At 39.2% G+C, this 24956-nt stretch overlaps 1 long non-coding RNA gene across 1 annotated transcript in view; it reads right to left on the bottom strand.

Moving 5' to 3' along the window:
* Nucleotides 1-24956, bottom strand: part of LOC144336408 (uncharacterized) — a 61242-nt gene that overhangs the window by 27602 nt on the left and 8684 nt on the right. The gene's annotated exons all lie outside the window — the stretch shown is intronic.

Raw genomic sequence — 24956 nt, 5'->3', positions numbered from 1 at the left:
TAAGCACAACTGGAAATGACAAAGGTTACAACTGACCCCACAGAAATAAGAAAAACTCCTCAGAGATTATTATGAACACTTCTATGTAAACAACTAGAAAAATCTATATGAAATGGATAATGTCCTGGAAACACATAACCTCCCAAGATTGAACCAGGAAGAAATTTAAACCCTGAACAGACCAATAATGAGTTCCAAAATTGAATCAGTAATAATAATAATAAAAAAACTTGCCAACCAAAAAAAAAAAAAAAAAAAAAAAAAAACCCTGGACCAGATGGATTCACAGCCTAACTCTACCAGATGCACAAAGAAGAGCTGGTACCTTTCCTACTGAAACTATTCAAAAAAAAAAAAAAAATCAAAGTAGAGGGACTCCTCCCTAACTTATTCTATGAAGCAAGCATCATTCTGATACCAAAACCTGGCAGAGAGATGAAGAAAGAAAACTTCTGGCCAATGTCCCTGATAGATATAGACACAAAAAATCCTCAACAAAATACTAGCAAAACGAATTCAGCAGCACATCAAAAAGTTAATTCACCACAATCAAGTAGGCTTCATTCCTGGGACGCAAGTTTGGTTCGACATATGCAATCAGTAAATGTGATTCACCACATAAACAGAATTGGAAACAAAAACAATATGATCATCTCAATAGACACAGAAAAAGATTCTGATAAAATTCAACATCCCTTCATGTTAAAAACCCTCAACAAAGTAGGCATTGAAGAAACACCTCAAAATAATAAGAGCCATCTATGACAAACCCACAGCCAACATCATACTAAATGGGCAAAAGTTGGAAGCATTTCTCTTGAGAACTGGAACAAGACAAGGACGCCCACTTTCACCACTCCTATTTAATATAGTACTTGAAGTCCTAGCAGAGCAATCAGGCAAGAGAGAGAAATAAAAGGCATCCAAATAGGAAAAGAAGAAGTCAAACTATCTCTTCACTGATGATATGATTCTATGCCTAGAAAACCCTAAAGACTCCACCAGAAGGCTCCTGGAACTGATAAATGACTTTAGTAAAGTTTCAGGATACAAAATCAATGTACAAAAATCAGTAGCATTTCTGTATACCAATAATGTTCAAGCTGAGAGCCAAATCAAGAACACAATCCCATTTATAATAGCAACGAAAATAAAATACCTAGAAATACAGTAACTAAGGAGATGAAAGATCTGTATAATGAGAATTATAAAATGCTGCTGAAAGAAATCAGAGATGACACAAACAGAAAAACATTTCATGCTCATGGATAGGAAGAATCAATGTCATTAAAATGGCCATACTGCTCAAAGACATCTACAGATTAAATACTATTCCTATCAAACTACCAACAACATTTTTCACAAATTTAGAAAATCTATTCTAAAATTCATATGGAACCAGAAAAGAGCCCGAATAGCCAAAGCAATCCTAAGCAAAAATAACAAAGCTGGAAGCATCACATTATCTGATTTCAAACTACACTTCAAGGCTACTGTAACCTAAACAGCCTGGTGTTGGTACAAAAACGGACACATAGACCAATGGAACAGAATAGAGGACTCAGAAATAAGGGCACATACCTACAACCATCTGATCTTCAATAATGTTGACAAAAATAAGCAATGGGGAAAAGAATCCCTATTCAATAAATGGTGTTGTGATAGATAACTGGCTAGCCATATGGAGAAGAATGAAACTGGATCCCTACCTATTACCATATACAGAAATTAACTCAAGATGGATTAAAAACTTAAATGTTAGACCTCAAACTATTAAAACCCTAGAAGAAAACCTAGGAAATACCTTTCTTGATGTTGGCTTTGGCAAAAGATTTATGGCCAAGTCCTCAAAAGCAAGTGCAACAAAAACAAAAACTGACAAGTGGGACATAACTCAACTAAAGAGCTTCAGCACAGCAAGACAAACTATCAGCAGAATAAACAGACAACCTACAGACTGGGAGAAAATATTCACAAACTATGCATCCAACAGAGAGGCCTTATATCCAGAATCTATAAGGAACTTAAACAATTCAGCAAGCAAAGAACAAATAACCACATTAAAAAGTGGCCAAAGGACATGAACAGACACTTCTCAAAAGACATACAAATGGCCAAGAAACATGAAAAAAAAAAGCTTAACATCACTAATCCTCAGAGAAATGCAAACCAAAACCACAATGAGATACCATCTCACACCAATAACAATGGCCTTTGTTTAAAAGTCTAAAACCAACAAATGCCAGTGAGGATATGGGGAAAAGGAAACACACACTTCCAGTGGGAATGTAAATGACATGGTTTGGCTCTGTGTTCCCATCCAAATTTCAACTTATAGTTCCCATAATTCCCACATGTTGTGGGAGGGACCCGGTGGCAGAGGACTGAATTATGGGGGCGGATCTTTCCCATGCTGTTCTTATAATAGCAAATAAGTCTCACAAGATCTGACGGTATCATAAGGGAGTTTCCCTGCACAAGCTCTCTTTGCCTATCACCATCCATGTAAGATATGACTTGCTCCTCCTCATCTTCTGCCATGATTGTGAGGCCTCCCCAGCCATGTGTAACTGTGAATCCAATTAAACCTCTTTCTTTTGTAAATTGCCCAGTCTCGGGTATGTCTTTATCAGCAGTGTGAAAACAGACTAATAAAGTAAGTTAGTCCAGCCACTGTGGAGAACAATTTGGAGATTTCCTAAGAACCAAGAGTTGAACTACCATTTGATTTAGCAATTCCATTACTGGGTAAATAGTCAAAGGAAAGTAAGCTGTTCGGGCCGGGCGCGGTGGCTCAAGCCTGTAATCCCAGCACTTTGGGAGGCCGAGACGGGCGGATCACGAGGTCAGGAGATCGAGACCATCCTGGCTAACACAATGAAACCCCGTCTCTACTAAAAATACAAAAAAATTAGCCGGGCGAGGTGGCGGGCGCCTGTAGTCCCAGCTACTCGGGAGGCTGAGGCAGGAGAATGGCGTAAACCCGGGAGGCGGAGTTTGCAGTGAGACGAGATAGTGCCACTGCACTCCAGCCTGGGCGACAGAGCGAGACTCCGTCTCAAAAAAAAAAAAAAAAAAAAAAAGAAAGCAAGCTGTTCTACCAAAAAAATAAGTTTACCAGTATGTTTATTGCAGTATGGTTCACAAGAGCAATGACATGGATTCACCCCAGGTGCCTATCAACTCCGGATTGAGTAAAGAAAATGTGGTACATATATAACATGGAATACGATGCAGCCATAAAAAAGAAAATCAAGTCCTTTGCAGCAACATGGGATGAAGGTGGAGGCCATTATCCTAAGCAAACTATTGCTGAAACAGAAAACCAAATCTACATGTTCTCACTTATAAGTGGGAATACACATCAAGTACACATGGACATAAAGATGAGAGCAATAGATGCTGGGAAACACAAGAAGTGAGAGGGAGGGACGGAAGCAAGGGCTGAAAAACTATCTATTGGGTACTATGCTCACTCCCTCGGAGATAGATTCATTCACACCAAACCTCAGCATCATACAATATACCTTTGTAACAAAATTGCATATGTACCCCTGAACCTGTAATAAAAGTTGAAGAAAAAAATACCAAAAAAGTGAAGACTTACTGAGAACCAAAAACATCACTGAAAGAAATTAAAGAAGATCTAAATAAACACACGCTCGTAAATTAAAAAGCCTAATATTAAGATACTTGTTATAAGTTTAAGTTTGTTTAATATACCTGCCGTCTCAGCATCCATTTTTTTTTTTTTTATTATTTTTTTTTAAGATGGAGTCTCGCTCTGTCACCCAGGCTGGAGTGCAGTGGCATGATCTTGCTACAACCTCCACCTCCTGGATTCACGCCATTCTCCTGCCTCAGCCTCCCGAGTAGCTGGGACTACAGGCGCCTGCCACCACACCCAGCTAATTTTTTGTATTTTTAGTAGAGATGGGGTTTCACCGTGTTAGCCAGAATGGTTTCGATCCTGACATTGTGGTCCACCCGCCTTGGCCTCCCAAAGTGCTGGGATTATAGGCTTGAGCCACCGTGCCCAGCCTCAGCATCCATTTTTAGGGCTGATGTAAGTTATTTGAAACCCAGTTGTACTCCATCACCTTTGGCTTTTAAAATTTTTCCTCCCTGTGTGGTTGTTTCCAGTATAGCCTGCTTGTTCCTCATCCTACTGACTCAAAACCCAACACAGCTCACAGCTGCTGGCCACAATAAATCCTAATGGTCAACACCAGAATCACAAAAATAAGTTCCCCATTCAGCAGGTTTTTGTTAACTAGTCAGTCTACAACTCCTGAGAGAAAGCCTAAAGGTTAATGCCTATGGAACTTAATAAAGGTATAGTACAACCAGTCCTCCTCCCACTTTCTCCTCTCCCATCCTCCCTGCCTGCCCCCTTCTGCACTGCATCCCTTGTTGGCTCCAGACATCCCAACACTTTTCATAGGCACCCCTAACCTCTTTGGGACCTGTGAGTAATTTCTTCTGTTTCACGAACTTTGGTTTCACTTTCTCATTGTGTCTCACCTGACAGACACACTTGAACCTAATTATCCCCCCAGTCAGGGATCTCTTAAAGGGTGGCTATCTTAGCTTATAGTCACTCTCAAGAGAGAGACCTCAAGACCAAATTAGAAAAAAACAAAAACAAACAAACAAAAAAACCATAATAATAGAACTCACAACAATGGTACTACTCCCTGTCCTGTTTGGGGTCAGGTTCCAGCTCATGCTGAGGTCCGAAGGAAGCAGATGGATGAGCAGACAGCTGAAAGAACACTGCGGGGGACAGGGCGGGCATAGGCAGGTGAAAGGTTATTTATTCAGCAGCTCTCTCAGCAGCAGCTCACTCACACTAGGTCTCTCACACTGTTCGCCTTGTCTCGGCTGCTTAGTCCAGTGGCTCCCACACACAGCTGCATGTCTGTCTCTCCCTTCAGGGTCAGCAGCTTAACTCTTTCTCTCTCTCTCTCTCTCTCTCTCTCTCTGGGTACAAGTGAGCCAAGCTGTGTCCTGGCTCCCTCCTGTCCATCTGCAAAGACGGACAGCTCTGGCTCCGTCTCTCCTTCTCTGGGCACAAGCACACCTGTACAATGTCAGCAGGTCAGTAATACCTTTTACAGACAATAGTGGCTTAGAGCCAAATGATGAGCCTTCTTATGTTATGGCTACATGGCTGTGATAACAAGTGGAGCTATACGCCTGTGCTGGAAACTCACTGAGTCACTCTGGATGTTTACCTCAGCCTATCCATGACCAAGGCACAGCCATGTTCTTTACACTCCCCAAATTGATCTGAAAATTTAATACAATCCCTATCAAAATCTCAAGTGTCTTTTTTTGTGTGTAAATTGACAAGCTGATTCTCAAATCCATATGGAAAATCAATGTACACAGAATAGCCAAAACAATTTTGAAAAAAAGAACATTGGAGTACTCACACCCTAAGATTTACAACCTTACTACAAAACTACAATAATGGAGAAAGTGTGGTACTGGTGTACGGATAGTCATATATATCAACTGAACAGAATTCAGTCTAGAAATAACCCTTATATTTAGGTCAATTGATTTTCAACAAGAGTGCCAAGAAAACATAATGGAATGATAGTCTTTTCAACAAATGGTGGTGGGACAACTGAGTATCTGCCTGCAAAAGGAAGGTGGACCCCTATATCACACCATATGTAAAAAGTAACTCAAAATGAATCAAAGACCTAAATATAAGAGCTAAAAGTATAAAACCTTAGAAGAAAACATGCATGATCTTCATGACCTTGGATTAGACAATGGCTTCATAGACATGAAACCAAAAGCACCAGCAAAAGTAGGGAAAAAAATAAGCTGGACTTCTCCAAAACTTAAAAGTTTTGTGCCTCTAAGGATGCAATTAAGACAGTGAAAAGATGACTCACAAAGTGGAACAAACTATTGGTTAATTATGTATCTTATAAGAAGAAACTTATATCCAAGGCCAGCCATGGTGGTTCACACCTGTAATCCTGACACTTTGGGAGGATGAGGTAGGAAGATCACTTGAAGCCAGGAATTCAAGACCAGCCTGGGCAACATAGCAAGACCCCCATCTCTACAATTTTTTTTTTTAATAGCTGGGTGTGGTGGTGCATACCTGTAGCCCAGCCACTTGAGAGGTTGAGGTGGGTGGATTGCTTGAGCCCAGGGGTTTAAGGCTGCAGTGAGCTGTGATTGTGCTACTGCACATCAGCCTCAGCAACGGAGCATGACACAGTCTCTAAAATATCAGCCTGTGCAGACAGAGCAGCCCCAGGAGTCTGAGCTCCTGCCTCATAGGCTGTAAAGAACTTTTCACTTTCTGTCCTCAGTTTGAGCCTTTGCCAGATTTCAAAACAGCAGGCCAACATTGCACTGTAGTTCCTATAGGGGGGTTTGTGAAAGGAAGGAGTGGGACATGGTCTCAATTCATAATTATGCCATTTAAATGACCAAAGTTAGGCAGTCAGCTGTGAGAGGAGACTGGCATTGTGGAAAGAACACAGGCTTTGAAGCCAGATAGCTATAGGTTCAAATCCAAATATCTAGGCCTCGGTCTTGTCCTCTCTAAAATGCCTACCTCATTGGGGAATCACAATATCTTGATAGAGATAACATTAACAAATGATTTTTTCCCTTCTGCTGTTCTCATCATTTCCTTCTGCTAGGGCTAGTGTCAGGAGCAGGGGAGCAACTGTCCCTAGCTGTCTGCCAGACCAGACCAAGGACCCTCTGCAGCTGGGCAGCTGGAAGTGGATCCAGTGCAGAAGCATGTAAATCTGATTCCACTTAACCAATACATGACTCAGCTCAACTCTAGCAAAGAGACGTTTAAAACTGCAAAAGAAACAAGACAGTATTGACTCTTCAGCAATTCCATTGTTACTAAGCCCAGGCCACTTGGCTTCACCCTACGCACTGAGTGTGCCTTCCAAGGAAGACAGACTCACATACCACAGGCAGCCACAGGAATAAAAAGCTGGCGTGGGACAGAAAATTCTCCACACCACAGCCAGAGTGACTGTTTTGATACTTTTGTCAGCTCATGCTGCTCCTCTGCTCAAAACCAGCCTTTCTGGCCCACTCACATTGAAATGCAAGTCCTCGCCATGGCCTGTAAGGCCCACATGACATGGCTCCTGCGTGCTGCTCAGCCCTGCCTCAGGCCCTTTCTGTCCCTTCATGATGCCTGGCCACACTGCCCTGCAGGAGAAAAGTCTCATCCAGTCTCGTGATGGCAGACTCAAAATTTCTAGATATGATATTACCAGATAGAATTCAACATTTTATTAAAACAACAATTTACGGGCGGGCGCAGTGGCTCAAGCCTGTAATCCCAGCACTTTGGGAGGCCGAGGCGGGTGGATCACAAGGTCAGGAGATCGAGACCATCCTAGCTAACACCGTGAAACCCTGTCTCCACTAAAAAAACACAAAAAACTAGCCGGGCATGGTGGCGGGTGTCTGTAGTCCCAGCTACTCGGGAGGCTGAGGCAAGAGAATGGCGTAAACCCAGGGGGCAGAGCTTGCAGTGAGCTGAGATCGTGTCACTGCACTCCAGCCTGGGGCACAGAGCAAGACTCCGTCTCAAAAAAAAAAAAAACAAACAAACAAAAAAACAATTTACTTCAAGTTGGGATTATCTCAAAATGTAGCTAAGGTTCAATAGAAAATCTATGAATATATTGCACCAACAGATGTGGGATAAAACATTAGTAACTTGTTTCAAAAGCATATGTTTAACATATATCTTTAAAAAGTTATTGCGTTTTAATTTTACTTCAACAGCTAAAACTATATTTAATGACAAAACCCTAGAGACTTTGCTATTTAAATCAAAAACAAAACGAGGATGCCTGCTATCACCATTACCGCTTGCCAGTGTTCAGGAAGTTAAGCAGTAATGCACTCCTGGCAATGCATTAGGACACGAAACAGAAAGGAGAGGCAAAAAAAGTGTCATCAAGATCAACAGTTTGTTATCATTATTTGCAGATGATGGTCATTTATCTGTTCATTAAACCACCAAATATACCCTTGAGCCACCTCTATGTCTCACACCGCTCCAGGACTCAGAATGCCAAACTCCCTGCCCTTGTGAGCTGACATGGCAGGGGGAAGAAAATAAATAAAAAGCAAGCTAACAATGAAGAATATGCCCTGAAGAAAAATAAACCAACTGACAGAGTGACAGAGCAGACAGGGCCATTCTGGAGCAGGTGGACAGCCTACCTCAAGAGGGGATGTTTGACCAAAAGGCACAAAAGAGCAAGCCGTGGAGCCAGTGGGCAGTATTCCAGGTGGGGGAACAGTGAGGATCAAAGCCCTGGACCAGCAAATCAGCATGCAGGAGGACTAACAGGGCAGTGTGGCCAGGCGTTGTGAGGGGACAGAAAGGGCCTGAGGCAGGACTGAGCAGCACGCAGGAGCCACATCACATGGGCTTTACAGGCCGTGACGAGGACTTGTATTTCAATGTGAGCGGGTCAGAAAGGCTGGTTTTGAGCAGAGGAGCAGAATGAGCTGACAAAAATCTCAAAAAAGTCACTCTGGCTGTTGTGTGGATAATTTTCTATTAGGACTAAGAGTGGCAACTGGGGTCCAGTAAGGAGTATGTTTTAAGAACCCAGTGAGTGACAAGAATGGGGAGACAGTAACAGCATGTGGTTGTGGATTTTTAATATAAAACCAACAGACTTGAGGATGCGTGGGATGTGGCATGTGAGAGAAACAAAAGAGTCAAGGACAATGTTTCGCCTTTTGGCCTGAGGAACAGGTAGTGATCATTGCAGTCAGAGAACCATGGTGGAGGAGGCCGTAGGGTCAGGAGGTCTGTGCACCTTACCTTCCAAATGGGCACATGATGTTAAAATAAAATGTTTTGAGTAATCAGAACATAGATAATTGTGTTCCAGGATGGATCATACAGAGCCACATCCATATCTGATTTGGATGTTGAAATTTGAGAATTTTGAGATGATGAGACTTAGATGAGATTTTTCAACTTAATGAGACCTTGGGTAACCTTGGGATGGGATGAATGTATTTTGTATGTGGGATAGTTGCAAATCTTTAGGAGTCAGAGGGCAAATTATTGTAGGTAGAATAATGATTTCCAAAGATGGCCATGTCCTAATCCTTGGAAACAGTATGTTAGCACAGGCGAATTAAGGTTACAGATGGAAATATGGTTGCTAATCACCTGACCTTAAGATGGGAATATTATCCTGGATTATCCCAGGGTTATCCCTTGGTTGCAATGTAATTCCAATGCCCTTAAATGTGAAGGAGGGAGGCAACATCTCTGTCAGTGTCAGAGAGTTGTGATGTAAGAAAGACTCCACTGGCCTTTGCTGGCTTTGAAGATGGAAAGAGGCCACCAGTCAAAGGAAGTAAGCAGCTTACAAGCTGGAAAAGTCGAGAAAACAGATTATCCTCTTAAACTTCCAGAAAGGAAAACAGCTATACCGACACCTTGATTTTAGCCCAGTAAAACCCACTTTGAACTTCTGACCTTCAGAATTGTAAGATAATAGTCTTCTGTCTTTAAGCCACTAGTTGGTACTACTTTGTTACAGCAGCATTAGGAAACTAATACAATGTTGGATTACACTGATTGATTTTAAAATATTGAACTATGCTTGCATCCCTGAAATAAACCTCACTTAGTCATGGTATATAATTCTTTTATATGTTGAATTGTGTTTGCTAATATTTTGTTAAGCATTTTTGCATCTATATTTGTGAGCAATATTGGTCTGTAGTTTACATTTTTGTACTATCATTGTGTGGTTTGGTAGCAGTTTAATGTTGACTTCATAAAATGGGCTAAGAAGCGTTCCCTTCTCTTCTATTTTCTGGAAAAGAATTATAAACTTAGTATAGAATTCTTCAAGTGTTTGGTAGAATTATCCAGTTAAACCATTGGGAGGTGCACATTTCTTTTACAGTATTTGTAAACTAAAAATTTATCTAAATTGTTACAGGACAGTTTAAGTGATCTATTTCTTATTTAGTGAGTTTGGTTAGTTTGTACTTTTCAAGGAATTGGTCCACTTCATCTAAGTTGTTGAATTTTTGTGTATAAAGTTGTATGTAGTACTCCCTTATCATCCTTTTGATGTCTTCAAGATCTGTAATGATATCCCATTTCACTCCTGATAACTTCTGATTTATCTTATTTCTTTTCTTTATCAGTCTTACTAGAAGTTTGTCAATATTATTGACCTTTTCAACAAATCCATTTTGGTTTCATTGATTCTTTTCTATTATTTTTTGTTTTCAATTCCATTTATGTCTACCCTTAATTTTATTATTCCCTTCCTTTTCCTTGCTTTGAGCTTATTTCAGTCTAGGTTCTCAAGGTAAGAGCTTACATTATTGATTTGAGATGTTCCTCTCTTCTTATGTACATGTTTAGTGCCATAAATTTCCTTCTCAGCACTACCTTGGTTGTGCCTCACATTTTGATATGTTGTATTTTCAATGCTACTCAGTTCAATTTCTTTAATTGCCCTTGAGATTTCTTCTTTGTGTGTGTATTATTATTATTTATTTTTATTTTTTAATTTTTTTATTATACTTTAAGTTCTAGGGTACATGTGCACAATGTGCAGGTTTGTTACATATGTATATGTGTGCCATGTTGGTGTGCTGTACCCATTAACTCGTCATTTACATTAGGTATATCTCTTAATGCTATCCCTCCCCCTGTCCCCTCCCCAAAATAGGCCCAGGTGTGTGATGTTCCCCTTCCTGTGTCCAAGTGATCTCATTGTTCAATTTCCACCTATGAGTGAGAACATGCGGTGTTTGGTTTTCTGTTCTTGTGAGAGTTTGCTGAGAATGATGGTTTCCAGCTGCATCCATGTCCCTACAAAGGACACAAACTCATCCTTTTTTAGAGCTGCATAGTATTCCATGGTGTATATGTGCCACATTTTCTTAATCCAGTCTGTCACTGATGGACATGTGGATTGATTCCAAGTCTTTGCTATTGTGAATAGTGCTGCAATAAACATACATGTGCATGTGTCTTTATAGCAGCATGATTTAAAATCCTTTGGGTATTTCCCCAGTAATGGGATGGCTGGGTCAAATGGTATTTTTAGTTCTAGATCCTTGAGGAATCGCCACATTGTTTTCCACAATGGTTGAACTAGTTTACAGTCCCAGCAACAGTGTAAAAGTGTTCCTATTTCTCCACATCCTCTCCAGCACCTGTTCTTTCCTGATTTTTTAATGATTGCCATTCTAGCTGCTGTCAGATGGTATCTCATTGTGGTTTTGATTTGCATTTCTCTGATGGCGAGTGATGATGAGCATTTTTTCATGTGTCTGTTGGCTGTATGAATGTCTTCTTTTGAGAAGTGTCTGTTCATATCCTTTGCCCACTTTTTGATGGGGTTGTTTTTTTCTTGTAAATATGTTTGAGTTCTTTGTAAGTTCTGGATATTAGCCCTTTGTCAGATGAGTAGATTGCAAAAATTTTCTCCCATTGTGTAGGTTTCCCGTTCACTCTGATGATAGTTTCTTTTGCTGTGCAGAAACTCTTTAGTTTAATTAGATCTGTTTAGTTTAATTAGACAAAATTTGTCAATTTTGTCTTTTGTTGCCATTGCTTTTGGTGTTTTTAGACATGAAGTCCTTGCCCATGCCTATGCCCTGAATGGTATTACCTAGGTTTTCTTCTAGGGTTTTTATGGTTTTAGGTCTAACATTTAAGTCTCTAATCCATCTTGAATTAATTTTTGTATATGGAGTAAAGAAAGGATCCAGTTTCAGCTTTCTACTTACGGCTAGCCAATTTTCCCAGCACCATTTATTAAATAGGGAATCCTTTCCCCATTTCTTGTTTTTGTCAGGTTTGTCAAAGATCAGATGGCTGTAGATTGTGTGGCATTATTTCTGAGGGCTCTGTTCTGTTCCATTGGTCTATATCTCCGTTTTGGTACCAGTACCATACTGTTTTGGTTACTGTAGCCTTGTAGTATAGTTTGAAGTCAGGTAGCATGATGCCTCCAGCTTTGTTCTTTTGGCTTAGGATTGTCTTGGCAATGCAGGGTCTGTTTTGGTTCCATATGAACTTTAAAGCAGTTTTTTCCAATTCTGTGAAGAAAGTCATTGGCAGCTTAATGGGGATGGCATTGAATCTATAAATTACCTTGGGCAGTATGGCCATTTTCACAATATTGATTCTTCCTATCCATGAGCAAGGTATGTTCTTCCATTTGTTTGTGTCCTCTTTTATTTCACTGAGCAGTGGTTTGTAGTTCTCCTTGAAGAGGTCCTTTACATCCCTTTCAGTTGGATTCCTAGGCATTTTATTCTCTTTGAAGCTATTGTGAATGGGAGTTCATTCATGATTTGGCTCTCTGTTTATCTGTTACTGGTGTATAAGAATGCTTATGATTTTTGCACATTGATTTTGTATCCTGAGACTTTGCTGAAGTTGCTTATCAGCTTAAGGAGATTTTGGGCTGAGACAATGGGGTTTTCTAAATATACAATCATGTCATCTGCAAACAGGGACAATTTGACTTCTTCTTTTCCTAACTGAATACCCTTGATTTCTTTCTCTTGCCTGATTGCCCTAGCCAGAACTTCCAACACTATGTTGAATAGGAGTGGTGAGAGAGGGTATCCCTGTCTTGTGCCAGTTTTCAAAGGGAATGCTTCCCGTTTTTGCCCATTCAGTATGATATTGGCTGTGGGTTTGTCATAAATAGCTCTTATTGAGATACGTTCCATCAATACCGAATTTATTGAGAGTTTTTAGCATGAAGGGCTGTTGAATTTTGTCAAAGACCTTTTCTGCATCTATTGAGATAATCATGTGGTTTTTCTCTTTGGTTCTGTTTATATGCTGGATTACATTTATTAATTTGCGTATGTTGAACCAGCCTTGCATTCCAGGGATGAAGCCCACTTGATCATGGTGGATAAGCTTTTTGATGTGCTGCTGATTCGGTTTGCCAGTATTTTATTGAGGATTTCTGCATCAATGTTTAACAGGGATATTGGTCTAAAATTCTCTTTTTTTGTTGTATCTCTGCCGGGCTTTGGTATCAGGATGATGTTGGCCTTGTAAAATGAGTTAGGGAGGATTCCCTCTTTTTCTATTGATTGGAATAGTTTCAGAAGGAATTGTACCAGCTCCTCCTTGTACCTCTGGTAGAATTTGGCTGTGAATCCGTCTGGTCCTGGACTTTTTTTGGTTGGTAGGCTTTTAATTATTGCCTCAATTTCAGAGCCTGCTATTGGTCTATTCAGGGATTCAACTTCTTCCTGATTTAGTCTTGGGAGAGTGGAAGTGTCCAGGAAATTATCTGTTTCTTCTAGGTTTTCTAGTTTATTTGCGTAGAGGTGTTTATAGTATTCTCTGATGGTAGTTTGTATTTCTGTGGGGATGGTGGTGATATCCCCTTTATCAATTTTTATTACATCTATTTGATTCTTCTCTCTTTTCTTCTTTATTAGTCTTGCTAGTGGTCTATCAGTTTTGTTGATCTTTTCAAAAAACCAGCTCCTGGATTCATTGATTTTTTTGGAGGGATTTTTGTGTGTCTATCTGCTTCAGTTCTGCTCTGATCTTAGTTATTTCTTGCCTTCTGCTAGCTTTTGAATGTGTTTGCTCTTGCTTCTCTAGTTCTTTTAATCATGATGTTAGGGTGTCAATTTTAGATCTTTCCTGCTTTCTCTTGTGGGCATTTAGTGCTATAAATTTCCCTCTACACACTGCTTTAAATGTGTCCCAGAGATTCTGGTATCTTTGTTCTCATTGTTTTCAAAGAACATCTTTATTTCTGCCTTCATTTCTTTATGTACCCAGTAGTCATTCAGGAACAGGTTGTTCAGTTTCCATGTAGTTGAGGGGTTTGATTGAGTTTCTTAGTCCTGAGTTCTAGTTTGATTGCACTGTAGTCTGAGAGACAGTTTGTTATAATTTCTGTTCTTTTAAATTTGCTGAGTAGTGCTTTACTTCCAACTATGTGGTCAATTTTGGAATAAGTACGATGTGGTGCTGAGAAGAATGTATATTCTGTTGATTTGGGGTGGAGAGTTCGGGTGGAGAGTTCTGTAGATGTCTATTAGGTCCGCTTGGTGCAGAGTTGAGTTCAGTTCCTGGATATCCTTGTTAACTTTCTGTCTCATTGATCTGTCTAATGTTGACAGTGGGGTGTTAAAGTCTTTATTATTGTATGGGAGTCTAAGTCTCTTTATAAGTCTCTTTATAAGTCTCTAAGGACTTGCTTTATGAATCTGGGTGCTCCTGTGTTGGGTGCATATATATTTAGGATAGTTAGCTCTTCCTGATGAATTGATCCCTTTACCTTTATGTAATGGCCTTCTTTGTCTCTTTTGATCTTTGATGGTTTAAAGTCTGTTTCATCAGACACTAGGATTGCAACCCCTGCTTTTTTTTGTTTTCCATTTGCTTGGTAGATCTTCCTCCATCCCTTTATTTTGAGCCTATGTGTGTCTCTGTACGTGAGATGGGTCTCCTGAATACAGCAAACTGACGGGTCTTGACTCTTTATCCAGTTTGCCAGTCTGTGTCTTTTAATTGGACCCTTTAGTCCATTTACAATTAAGGTTAATATTTTTATGTGTTAACTTGATCCTGTCATTAAAATAGCTGGTTATTTTGCTCGTTAGTTGATGCAGTTTCTTCCTAGCATCAATGGACTTTACATTTTGGCATGTTTTTGCAATGGCTGGTACCTGTTATTCCTTTCCATGTTTAGTGCTTCCTTCAGGATCTCTTGTAGGGCAGGCCTGGTGTTGACAAAATCTCTAAACATTTGTTTGTCTGTAAAGGATTTTATTTCTCCTTCACTTATGAAACTAGTTTGGCTGGATATGAAATTCTGGGTTGAAAATTCTTTTCTTTAAGAATGTTGAATATTGGCCCCCACTCTCTTCTGGCTTGGAGAATTTCTGCCGAGGGATCTGCTGTTAGTCTGATGGGCTTCCCTTTGTGGGTAACCAACCTTTCTCTCTGGCTGCCCTTAACATTTATTCCTTCATTTCAACTTTGGTGAATCTGACAATTACGTGTCTTGGAGTTGCTCTTCTCGAGGAGTATCTTTGTGGCGTTCTCTGTATTTCCTGAATTTGAATGTTGGCCTGCCTTACTAGGTTGGGGAAGTTCTCCTGGATGATATCCTGCAGAGTGTTTTCCAACTTGGTTCCCTTTTCCCCGTCACTTTCAGGCACACCAATCAGACCTAGATTTGGTCTTTTCACATAATTCCATATTTCTTGGAGGCTTTGTTCATTTCTTTTTACTCTTTTTTTCTCTACATTTCTCTTCTCGCTTCATTTCATTCATTTGATGTTCAATCAGTGATAATCTTTCTTCCAGTTGATCGAGTCAGTTACTGAAGCTTGTGCATTTGTCATGTAGTTCTTGTGTCATGGTTTTCATCTCTATCAGTTCTTTTAAGGTCTTCTCTGCATTGATTATTCTAGTTATCCATTCATCCATTCTTTTTTCAAGGTTTTTAGTTTCTTTGTGCTGGTTACATAGCTCTTCCTTTAGCTCTGAGAAGTTTGATGGACTGAAGCTTTCTTCCCTCAACTTGTCAAAGTCATTCTCCATCCAGATTTGTTCCATTGCTGGTGATGAGCTGCTTTCCTCTGGAGGGGGAGATGTGCTCTGATTTTTTGAATTTCCAGCTTTTCTGCACTGCTTTTTCCCCATCTTTGTGGTTTTATCTGCCTTTGGTCTTTGATGATGGTGACGTACTGATGGGGTTTTGGTGTGGGTGTCCTTTCTGTTTGTTAGTTTTCCTTCTAACAGTCAGGACCCTCAGCTGTAGGTCTGTTGGAGTTTGCTTGAGGTCCACTTCAGACCCTGTTTGCCTGGGTATTTAGCCCATGGATTATTTAGAAGCAGAGGCTGCAGAAGATAGCATATTGCTGAATAGCTAGTGTTGCTGTCTGATTCTTGCAGTCAGGACCCTCAGCTGTAGGTCTGTTGGAGTTTGCTTGAGGTCCACTCCAGACCCTGTTTGCCTGGGTATCAGCAGCGGAGGCTGCAGAAGATAGAATATTGCTGAACAGCGAGTGTTGCTGTCTGATTCTTGCTCTGGAAGCTTCGTCAGGGGTGTACCCTGCCATGTGAGGTGTGAGGTGTTGGTCTGCACCTATTGGGGGATGTCTCCCAGTTAGGCTACTCAGGGGTCAGGGACCCACTTAAGCAGGCAGTCTTTCCATTCTCAGATCTCAGCCTCCATGCTGGGAGAACCACTGCTCTCTTCAAAGCTGTCATACAGGGACTTTTACATCTGCAGAGGTTTCTGCTGCTTTTTGTTTAGCTATGCCCTGTCCCCAAAGGAGGAGTCTACAGAGGCAGGCCAGCCTCCTTGAGCTGTGGTGGGCTCCACCCTATTCAAGCTTCCTGGCAACTTTGTTTACCTACTTAAGCCTCAGCAATGGCGGGTGCCCCTCCCCCAGCCTCGCTGCCACCTTGCAGTTAGATCTCAGACTGCTGTGCTAGCATGAGGGAGGCTCCATGGGCATAGGATCCTCCGGGCCAGGTGTGGGATATAATCTCCTGGTGTGCTGTTTGCTAAGACCCTTGGTAAAGGGCAATATTAGGGTAGGAGTTACCTGATTTTCCAGGTGTTGTGTGTCTCAATTTCCCTTGGCTAGGAAAAGGAATTCCCTTCCTCCTTGCACTTCCCAGGTGAGGTGATGCCTCGCTCTGCTTCAGCTCTCACTGGTCGGGCTGCACCCGCAGACCAGCATCAACTGTCCAACACGCCCCAGTGAGATGAACCTGGTACCTCAGTTGAAAATGCAGAAATCACCCATCTTCTGTGTCGCTCACGCTGGGAGCTGGAGGCTGGAGCTGTTCCTATTCGGCCATCTTCGAGATTTCTTCTTTAGCCCATGGATTATTTAGAAGTATGTTGTTTAGTTTCCAAATGCTTCGTGATTTTCCTATTTTTTTCTGTTATTGATTTGCAATTTAAACCCATTATGGTGAAGGAACACAACCTATTTTGTTTCAGTTCTTTTAAATGCGTTGAGGTTTGCAAAATAATAAGAGCCATCTGGAACAAACCCACAGCCAACATCATACTGGATGCGCAAAAACTGGAAGCATTCCCCTTGAAAATCAGCACAAGACAAGGATGACTTCTCTCACCATTCATATTCAACATAGTATTGGAAGTCCTAGCCAGAGCAATCAGGCAAGAGAAAGAAATAAAGGGCATTCAAATAGGAAGAGAAGAAATCAAGCTATCCCTGTTTGCAGACAACATGATCCTATATCTAGAAAACCCCATAGTCTCAGCCCTAAAGCTCCTTAAGCTGATAAACAACTTTAGCAAAGTCTTAGGATACAAAATCAATGTATAAAAATCACTAAATTTTCCTATATATCAACAGCAGTCAAGCCAAGAGCCAAATCAGGAACTCAACCTCATTCACAATTGTCATAAAAAGAATAAAATGCCTAAGAATACAGCTAACCAGGGAAGTGAAAGATGTCTACAATGAGAACTACAAGACACTGCTAAAAGAAATCAGAGATGACACAAACAAATGGAGAAATATTCCATGCTCATGGATAGGAAGAATTGATACCATTAAAATATCCATTCTGCCCAAAGAAATTTATAGATTCAATGCTATTCCTAATAAACTATGATAACATTCTTCATAGAACTAGGGAAAACTATTTTAATATTCATATGGAACCAAAAAATAGCCAAAATAGTCAAGCAATCTTAAGCAAAAAGAACAAAGCTGGAGACATCATGCCACCTGACTTGGAACTACACTTCAGGGCTACAGTAACCAAAACAGGGTGTTACGGGTATAAAAACAGACATGTAGACCAATGGAACAGAACGGAGAGCCCGGAAATAAGACCACCCACCTACAACTATATAATCTTTGAAAAAGCTGACAAAACAAGCAATAGGAATAGGACTCCCTAGTCAATAAATGGTGCCAGGATAACTGGCTAGCCATATGCAGAAGATTGAAACTGGTCCCCTTCCTTACACCATATACAAAGTTAACTCAAGATGGATTAAAGACTTAAAGGTAAAACCCAAAAGACAAACTAGGCAATACCATTCTGAACATAGGAATGAGCAAAAATTTCATGACAAAGATGCTGAAAGCAATCGCAACAAAAGCAAAACTTGGCAAATGGGATCTAGTTAAGCTAAAGAGCTTCTGCACAGTAAAGGAAATTATCAGCAAAATAAACAGACAAGTTACAGAATTGAAGAAAATTTTCGCAACTATGCATCTGACAAAGGCCTAATATCTAGCATCTATAAGGAACTTAAATTTACAATAAACAAGCTCATTAAAAAGTGGGCAAAATACACGAACAGACACTTTTCAAAAAAGACATACATGTGACCAACAAGCATATGAAAAAAAAAGCTCAGCATCACTGATTATTAGAGAAATGCAAATCAAAACCACAATGAGATAACATCTCACATCAGTTAGAATGGATATTAATAAAAAGTGAAAAATAACAGGTGCTGGCAAGGTTGTGGAGAAAAAGGAATGCTTATACACTGCTGGTGGGAGTGTAAATTAGTTCATTGTGGAAAAAAGTGTGGCAATTCCTCAAAGACCTAAAAACAGAAATACCAGTTGACCTGGCAATGCCATTACTGTGTATATACCCAAAGGAATATAAATAGTTCTATCATGAAGACACATGCATGCATATGCAGCACTATTCACAATAACAAAGACATAGAATCAACAACCCACCTAAATGCCCATCAATAGTCGACTGAATAAAGAAAATGTTGTACATATACACCGTGGAAAACTATGCAGCCATAAAAAAGAATGAGACAATGTCCTTTGCAGGAACACAGATGGAACTGGAGGCAATTATCTTTAGCAAATTATTACAGGGAAAGAAAACTAAATACCACACATTCTCACTTATAAGTGGGAGCTAACTTATGAGAACACATAGATACATAGAGGGGAACAATAGACACTGGGACCTATCTGAATACGAAGGGTGGGAGGAGGGAGGGGATCAGGAAAAATAACTAATGGGTACTAGGCTTAATACTTGGGTGATGAAATAATCTGACACAAGTTTACCTATGTAACAAACCTTCACATGTACTCCTGAACTTAGAATAAAAGAAAAAAAAAAAAAAAGGAAATAAATGTGTTGAGGTTTTATGGCCCAGGATATATCTATCTTGATAAATATTCCATGGGCACTTGAAAAGAGTGTATAATCTGCAAAGTGTTCTATAAATGTCAATTAGATTCTGCTGGTTGATGATGATGTTGAATTCTCTTATATCCTTGTTAATTTTCTAATTGTTCTATGAATCGTAAATTATCTAAATATATTTGTAGATTTGTCTATTTCTCCTTTGAGGGTTTTTTTTTTTTTTTTTTTTTTGTCTTGTATTGTTTTTTGACAGAGTCTCAGTCTGTCACCCAGGCTGGAGTGCAATAGCACAATCTCAGCTCACTGCAGCCTTCACCTCCCAGGTCAAATGATCCTCCTGCCTCAGCCTCCTAAGTAGCTGGGACTACAGGCACGTGCTAACACACCCAGCTAATTTTTCTTTTTTTGTAGAGACGGGGTTTCGCCATGTTGCCCAGGTTGGTCTCGAATTCCTGGGCTCAAGCAATCCACCCATCTTGGCCTCCCAACATGCTGGGATTACAGGCATGAGCCATCATACTTGGCCTCTCCTTTCAGCTCTATCAGTTTTGCTGTATTGGTGCATACATATAAAATATTTTTATGGGTTCTTAGTTCATTGACTCTTTAATCATTTGTAATGATCCTCTGCCATCGCTTCTTGGCCTTTTGACTAAGATCAAGTGTAATGATCCTCTGTCTCCAGCAATGTTCTTTGCCCTGAAGTCTACCTTATCTGATAATATCGCTGCAGCTACTTCATTTCAATTAATATTTGCATGGTTTAACTTTTCCCATCCTTTTACTTTCAACATACATATGTTATCATATTAAAAGTGAATTTTTTGTACCTGGATATAGTTGGAACATTTAAAAAATTCAGCCTGCCAGTCTTCATCTTTTAATTGGTATATTTAGATCATTCACTTTTAATGCAATTGGTGATATGTTAGACTTAAGTCTGCCACTTTATTTTTTTGTTTTCTGGTTGTTTTCTCTACTTTTAATTTCCTGGTTTGTTTTTTTGTTCTTGCTTTTGTGCAAGGTTTCCATTTTTATTTACCTTCTAGAGTTTTTTATTTTCTTATGGCATTTTGGAACGTATCTTTTGTATCATCTTTTTTAAGCAGTTGCTCAAGGTGTTTTAGTATTCATACATAACACCACAGTCTATGTTCAGTTCAAGTGCACTATTAGGTTTTTACCGTTCATTTTTAAAGTTTGTGTTGTGAGTATACGCATAGGGTTTTTGGTTCGGAATCAGATTTCTTATTATTTATATTATAGAAAATAATGAGCATATACTGTGTGTCCCTGAGACAATGTGATAAGATCCAGGTCAAATGTCCTATACATACAAAATCTGTATTGTAAGTGAGGGACACAGAAAAGTCCATTTTAGCCATTTATGTTCAAGAGAAAGAAACAACCACCTCCCTCTCCCCTTCTGAAAGATTCTTCTTAGAAATGTCTTACTCTAACACTTTGAATTAAATACATATCTCTAGAAGTTAAATAAGCTCAATGTGTTAGTCCAGTTTACAAATGTCTCTGTGTCCTGGGTTTCATCCCTTTTGAAATTTCAATGCCTAGGAAAATAATGTCATAACATTATCTGGGTGCCTATCCTGGATGGTAACTGTTTGACTCTTGGGGAGATAAGATAAGGTCTATTGGATGGAAGGTATTAACTCTGTCATTAGGGCAACAAATGACTGCAGACTTAATCCTAATGATATGTGAAAAGTAACATGTTTCTAGGAGAAGGAAAGACAACATTTACTATCTTTGTTGAGTATTAATTTCTGAGTCCCCGGTGTTTGAGGTTTTTACAGGAATGCTGAGAATCCAGGCGTGATTTTTTTCTTCCCACAAAACTTTGCCTCCCTCTTTACTCTTCTCCCATTTATAATATAATTGTCTTCACTATTTCTTCTACATACACTGAGAAACACATCAGAAAATAGCAACTTTTGCTTCAACCTTCAAACATAACCTAGCAAACTCAAGAGCAAAAGGAAAATCTACTGTATTTACTTGAACTTCTTACCCTTTCTGGGTTTTTTCTTTCTTTTCCTTTCTTTTTTTTTTTTTTTTTTTTTTTGAGACAAAGTCTCACTCTGTTGCCTAGGATGGAGTGCAGTGAGGCAATCAGAGCTCGTCGCAGCCTCGACCTCGCAGGCTCAGGTGATACTCCCACCTCAGCCTCCCAAGTAGTTGTGACTACAGGTATGTGCCACCGTGCCCAGCTAATTTTTGTATTTTTTGTAGAAACAGGGTTTTACCATGTTGCCCAGGCTGGTCTCAAACTCCTAGGCTCAAGTTATCCACCTGTCTCAGCCTCCCAAAGTGCTAGGATTACAGGTGTGAGCCACCATACTTGGCCTCTCTCTTCCTTTTAGATGTTCCAAGATTCCTTGTTTTGTTTTGTTTTGTTTTGTTTTTGCTTTTTTGTGACAGCTTTATAATTCATATAACATACAATTTGCCCCCAGTGTACAATTCAGTGTTTTTTAAATATATTCACAGAGTTTTACAACCATCATCACAATCCATTTGGAACATTTTCATCACTGCAAAAAAACCCTCCACACCTTTTAGCTATCACCCCCCCATCCTAGGCAACCATTAATCTACTTTCTCTGTAGGGATGCCTATTCTGAACATTTTATGTAAATGGAACATGGCAATATGTGGTGTTTTGTTCATTTAGGTTGTTTCTACTTTTAGGCTATTACGAATAATGCTGCTATGAACATTCATGTACAAATTTTGTGTAGACATATATTTTCATTTTTCTTGAGTACATAGGAGTGAAATTGTTGGGTCACATCATAACTCTATGTTTAACATTTTAAAGAACTGTTAAACTGTTTTTTGAAGCAGCTATATCGTCTTACATTCCCACCACCACTGTATAAGGATTATAATTGCTTCACATCCTTGCCAACACTTGTTATTGTCTGTCTTTTTCTATAATAGCCATCCTTGTGGGTGTGGAACAGTATCGCATTGCCATTTTGAATTCCTTTTCCCTAATGGCTAATAATGTTGAGCCTCTTTTCATCTGTTTATTGGCTATTTGCATATGTTCTTTGGAGAAATGTCTATTCAGATACTTTGCCCATTAAAACAATTATGATTGTATTGTAAGACTTTTTTAATATATTATAGACACAAGTCATTTATCAAATATATGATTTGAAAACATTTTCCCCTTATGTGGGCTAGGTTTTTCACTTTCTTCATGGTATACTTTGAAGTACAAAAGTTTTACATTTTGATGAAATACAATTTATCTATTTTTTTCTTTGATTGCTGTGCTTTTGATGTTGTATTTAAGAAACCATTGCCAAACCCAAGGTAACAAGGATTTACTCAGCTATGTTTTTTTCTAAGAGTTTTAGTCAACAAAAATAAGCAATTGAGAAATGACTCCCTATTTAATAAATGGTGTTGGGATAGCTGGCTAGTCATATGCAGAAGAATGAAACTAGACCTCCACCTTTCACCATGTACAAAAATTAACTCAAGATGGATTAAAGATTTAAACTTAAGACCTTAAACTATAAGAATCCTAGAAGAAAAGCAAGAATACACCATTCTGGACATCAACCTTGGGGAAAAAAATTATGACTAACTCTTCAAAAGCAATTGTAACAAAAACAAAAAAATTGAAAAGTGAGACCAAATTAAAGTAAGGAGCTTCTGCACAGCAAAAGAAACTAGCAACAGAGTAAACAGACAAACTACAGAATGGAAGAAAATATTCACAAAGTATGCATCTGACAAAAGTCTAACAACCAGAATCTATAAGGAACTCAATTCAACAAGCAAATAATAATAATTATAACCCCATTAAAAAGTGGAATAAACACATGAACAATACTTGTCAAAAGAAGATGTGTAAGTGGTCAAAAACATGTTGAAAAATGCTCAACATCACAAATCATCATAGAAATGCAAATCAAAACCACAAGTAGATACCATCTCATACCAGTTAGAATGGCTATTATTAAAAAGTCAAAAAACAATAGATGCTGGCAGGCTGCAGACAAAAGAGAACACTTATACACTATTGGTGGGAATGTAAATTAGTTCAGCCACTATGGAAAATAGTTTGATTTCTCAAAGAACTTAAAACATAACTACCATTTGACCCAGCAATCCCATTACTGTGTATATACTCAAAAAAAAAATAAATTGTTCTACCAAAAGACTCATGTACTCTTGTTCATCACAGCACTATTCACAATAGCAAAGACATGGAATCAACCTCATGCCCATCAATGGTGGATTGGATCAAGAAAATGTGGTACATATACACTATGGAATACTGTGCAGTCATAAAAAAGAATGAAATCATGTCCTTTGCAGAAACATGGATGCAGCTAGTGGCCATTTTCCTAAGCGAATTAACACAGGAACAGAAAATCAAATACCACATGTTCTTACCTATAAGTGGGAGCTAAAAATTGGGTACTCATGGACATAGAGATGACAAAAATAGACACTGGGGACTACTTGAAGGCAGAGGAAGGGAGGGGAGCAAGAGTTGAAAAACTAGTTATTGGGTACTGTACTCACTACCTGGGTGATGGAATCAGTCATACCCCAAACCTCAGCATCATGTAATATACCCATGCAACAGACCTGTACATGTACCCCCTGAATTGAAAATAAAAGTTGATACTGTTTTTAAAAAGAGTTTTATAGTTTTATCTCTTAAATGTAGGTCTTTGATCCTTTTTGAGTTAATTTTTGTACTTGAAATAAGGTAGGGGTCAAGATTCCTTCTTATATCATTTCCTTTTGGTTTCAAGAACTTCTTTTAGCCATTCTTTTGGGATACTTCTGTGGGCAACAAATTATCTTAGTTTTTCTACATCTGAGATTGTGTTGACTTACCCAGCATTCCTAAAGGATACGTTCACAGAATTCTGGGTTAACAGTTCTTTACTTTTAGCATTTGAAAAATGTTTTGCCACTTTCTCTGGCCTCTGTGGTTCTCAATAAGAAATTATGTGTCGTTTGAATTATTTTTTCTTTATAGGCAATGTGTCATTATTCTCTCACTGATATCATGGTTTTAAAAATTTGTCTTTCATGTTCAAAATTTTGATTATGATGTTCTTGATGTAGCTTTCTTTGGGCTTATCTTTATAGGCAAGGTGTCATTATTCTCTCACTGATATCATGGTTTTAAAAATTTGTCTTTCATGTTCAAAATTTTGATTATGATGTTCTTGATGTAGCTTTCTTTGGGCTTTGTTTGAGGTTTGCTCAGTTTCTTTTTTTTCTGTTGTTTTGTTTTCTTTGAGAAGGAATCTCATTCTGTCCCCCAGGCTGGAGTATGGTGGCATGATCTTGGCTCACTGCAACCTCTGCCTCCCAAGTTCAGGTGATTCTCCTGCCTCAGTCTCCTGAGTAGCTGGGATTACAGGCACATGCCATCACACCAAGCTAATTTTTGTATTTTTGTGGAGACGGGGGTTTCACCATGTTGGCCAGGCTGGTCTTGAACTCCAGACCTCAAATGCTCAGCTTCTTGAATCTATAGATTTATATCTTTTGCTAAATTTGGGATATTTCTAGCTATTATTTCTTTGAACACCTTTTCAGCCCCATGCTTTTCCTCATCTCCTTCTGTGACTCCAGTGACACAAATGTTTGCTCTTTTGTTATAGTCCTGCAGGTCCCTGAGGCACTGTTCTTTTTCTTTCTAAGCCTGTTTTTATCTTTATTGTTCAAATTGGGTAATTGCTATTGATCTATTTGA

Source organism: Macaca mulatta, chromosome 18, assembly GCF_049350105.2.
Source record: "Macaca mulatta isolate MMU2019108-1 chromosome 18, T2T-MMU8v2.0, whole genome shotgun sequence".
Classification (NCBI taxonomy): domain Eukaryota; kingdom Metazoa; phylum Chordata; class Mammalia; order Primates; family Cercopithecidae; genus Macaca; species Macaca mulatta.
Note: the sequence above shows the minus strand (reverse complement) of the source record. Positions and strands in the feature narration are given on the sequence as shown.